The sequence below is a fragment of the Lolium perenne genome, chromosome 3 (assembly GCF_019359855.2).
Source record: "Lolium perenne isolate Kyuss_39 chromosome 3, Kyuss_2.0, whole genome shotgun sequence".
NCBI classification, from domain to species: Eukaryota; Viridiplantae; Streptophyta; class Magnoliopsida; order Poales; family Poaceae; genus Lolium; species Lolium perenne.
The window spans coordinates 309,250,522-309,254,653 of record NC_067246.2 but is presented as its reverse complement, the minus strand read 5'-3'; positions in this window follow the sequence as shown (position 1 = coordinate 309,254,653).

Here is a 4,132-nt window from a genome sequence, read left to right as displayed (position 1 = left end):
TGGACGAAATCAACGCCCAGGGTCCTATTTTGCCACGAAGTTTCCAGAAGTCCGAAGAGGAGACGAAGTGGGGCCACGAGGTGGCCACACCCTAGGATGCCGCGGCCCCCCCCTTGGCCGCGCGGCCCTGTGGTGTGGGGCCCTCGTGCCGCCTCCTGACCTGCCCTTCCGCCTACTTAAAGCCTCCGTTGCGAAACCCCCAGTACCGAGAGCCACGATACGGAAAACCTTCCAGAGACGCCGCCGCCGATCCCATCTCGGGGGATCCAGGAGATCGCCTCCGGCACCCTGCCGGAGAGGGGAATCATCTCCCGGAGGACTCTACGCCGCCATGGTCGCCTCCGGAGTGATGTGTGAGTAGTCTACCCCTGGACTATGGGTCCATAGCAGTAGCTAGATGGTTGTCTTCTCCCCATTGTGCTTCATTGTCGGATCTTGTGAGCTGCCTAACATGATCAAGATCATCTATCTGTAATTCTATATATTGCGTTTGTTGGGATCCGATGAATAGAGAATACTTGTTATGTTGATTATCAAAGTTATGTCTATGTGTTGTTTATGATCTTGCATGCTCTCCGTTACTAGTAGATGCTCTGGCCAAGTAGATGCTTGTAACTCCAAGAGGGAGTATTTATGCTCGATAGTGGGTTCATGCCTCCATTGATATCCTGGGACAAAGGACAGAAAGTTCTAAGGTTGTGGATGTGCTGTTGCCACTAGGGATAAAACATTAGTGCTATGTTCAAGGATGTAGTTACTAGTTACATTACGCGCAATACTTAATGCAATTGTCTGTTGTTAGCAACTTAATACTGGAGGGGGTTCGGATGATAACCTGAAGGTGGACTTTTTAGGCATAGATGCATGCTGGATGGCGGTCTATGTACTTTGTCGTAATGCCCAATTAAATCTCACTATACTCATCATAATATGTATGTGCATGGTCATGCCCTCTTTATTTGTCAATTGCCCAACTGTAATTTGTTCACCCAACATGCTGTTTATCTTATGGGAGAGACACCTCTAGTGAACTGTGGACCCCGGTCCAATTCTCTATACTGAAATACAATCTACTGCAATACTGTTCTACTATTTTTCTGCAAACAATCATCTTCCACACAATACGGTTAATCCTTTGTTACAGCAAGCCGGTGAGATTGACAACCTCACTGTTTCGTTGGGGCAAAGTACTTTGGTTGTGTTGTGCAGGTTCCACGTTGGCGCCGGAATCCCTGGTGTTGCGCCGCACTACATCCCGCCGCCATCAACCTTCAACGTGCTTCTTGGCTCCTCCTGGTTCGATAAACCTTGGTTTCTTTCTGAGGGAAAACTTGCTGCTGTGCGCATCATACCTTCCTCTTGGGGTTCCCAACGAACGTGTGAGTTACACGCCATCAAGCTCTTTTTCTGGCGCCGTTGCCGGGGAGATCAAGACACGCTGCAAGGGGAGTCTCCACTTCTCAATCTCTTTACTTTGTTTTTGTCTTGCTTAGTTTTATTTACTACTTTGTTTGCTGCACTAAATCAAAATACAAAAAAAATTAGTTGCTAGTTTTGCTTTATTTGCTATCTTGTTTGCTATATCAAAAACACAAAAAAATTAGTTACTTGCATTTACTTTACTTATTTCATCATGTTTCCTTTTAATTTTACCACGAAAGACATACCGGTAGGACGTGGGTCTATAATTGGGAGAAATAATATAGAAGAATTCTTTAACCATGTTAGTACCGTTGACGATTTTGAGGATAGACACTTGGTAGACCTTGCCCCTACTAATGAAATTGCTGCTGCTGCTTTAGTTCGCATGTTGGAAACTAAATTTGTTAATCTCAATCCTATAATCCAACACATGTTTCTCACACTTGGTGATATGGAAGAAGGGGAAAAGAAAGATTTTGTTTTAGAAACCCTTCTTAGAGAATTTGGTGGTATAGCGAGAGAGGCTAGAAAGGTCTTTGCTAAATTTAATATGCTTGGTTCTTACACCAATTTTGTTAGTCTCCTTGAAAAGATGGATATGGATAGAATAAAGTACACTAATAATATTAATGATGGTGGGGAGATCAAAGCACCAATACCATGTAAGCTCCTAGCTATGAATGATGCACTAGAAAATAATTATGCTTGGCTTGTTCCTGAAAATTTGTTTGATGAGAGTAGCACGCCTAAGACTAATGAAAAGGGAGATGCTAAAACTTATGTATCTAATATACTATGCCTGGTTGAGAAAACTCCACATCCCGCTGTAGGAGCACCACCCTTCGATAATACTTGATACACACTTTCTGCGCCTATCTGAAAGGCGTTAAAGAAAAGCGCTTATGGGAGACAACCCATGTTTTTTTTTACTACAGTACTTTGTTTTTATTTTTGTGTCTTGGAAGTTGTTTACTACTGTAGCAACCTCTCCTTATCTTAGCTTAGTGTTTTATTGTGCCAAGTAAAGTCGTTGATAGAAAAGTTCATACTAGATTTGGATTACTGCGCAGAAACAGATTTCTTTGCTGTCACGAATCTGGGCTGTTTTCTCTGTAGGTAACTCAGAAAATTATGCCAATTTACGTGAGTGATCCTCAGATATGTACGCAACTTTCATTCAATTTGAGCATTTTCATTTGAGCAAGTCTGGTGCCTCGATAAAATTCGTCAATACGAACTGTTCTGTTTTGACAGATTCTGCCTTTTATTTCGCATTGCCTCTTTTGCTATGTTGGATGAATTTCTTTGATCCGTTAATGTCCAGTAGCTTTATGCAATGTCCAGAAGTGTTAAGAATGATTGTGTCACCTCTGAACATGTTAATTTTTATTGTCACTAACCCTCTAATGAGTTGTTCTAAGTTTGGTGTGGAGGAAGTTTTCAAGGATCAAGAGAGGAGTATGATGCAACATGATCAAGGAGAGTGAAAGCTCTAAGCTTGGGGATGCCCCGGTGGTTCACCCCTGCATATATCAAGAAGACTCAAGCGTCTAAGCTTGGGGATGCCCAAGGCATCCCCTTCTTCATTGACAACATTATCAGGTTCCTCCCCTGAAACTATATTTTTATTCCATCACATATTATGTGCTTTGCTTGGAGCGTCGGTTTGTTTTTGTTTTTTGTTTTGTTTGAATAAAATGGATCCTAGCATTCACTTTATGGGAGAGAGACATGCTCCGCTGTAGCATATGGACAAGTATGTCCTTAGTTTCTACTCATAATATTCATGGCGAAGTTTCTTCTTCGTTAAATTGTTATATGGTTGGAATTGGAAAATGATACATGTAGTAATTGCTATAAATGTCTTGGGTAATGTGATACTTGGCAATTGTTGTGCTCATGTTTAAGCTCTTGCATCATATGCTTTGCACCCATTAATGAAGAAATACATAGAGCATGCTAAAATTTGGTTTGCATATTTGGTCTCTCTAAGGTCTAGATAATTTCTAGTATTGAGTTTGAACAACAAGGAAGATGGTGTAGAGTCTTATAAGGTTTACAATATGTCTTTTATGTGAGTTTTGCTGCACCGGTTCATCCTTGTGTTTGTTTCAAATAAGCCTTGCTAGCCTAAACCTTGTATCGAGAGGGAATACTTCTCATGCATCCAAAATACTTGAGCCAACCACTATGCCATTTGTGTCCACCATACCTACCTACTACATGGTATTTCCCGCCATTCCAAAGTAAATTGCTTGAGTGCTACCTTTAAAATTCCATCATTCACCTTTGCAATATATAGCTCATGGGACAAATAGCTTAAAAACTATCGTGGTATTGAATATGTAATTATGCACTTTATCTCTTATTAAGTTGCTTGTTGTGCGATAACCATGTTCACTGGGGACGCCATCAACTACTCTTTGTTGAATTTCATGTGAGTTGCTATGCATGTTCGTCTTGTCTGAAGTAAGAGAGATCTACCACCTTATGGTTAAGCATGCATATTGTTAGAGAAGAACATTGGGCCGCTAACTAAAGCCATGATCCATGGTGGAAGTTTCAGTTTTGGACATATATCCTCAATCTCATATGAGAAAATTATTAATTGTTGTTACATGCTTATGCATAAAAGAGGAGTCCATTATCTGTTGTCTATGTTGTCCCGGTATGGATGTCTAAGTTGAGAATAATCAATAGCGAGAAATCC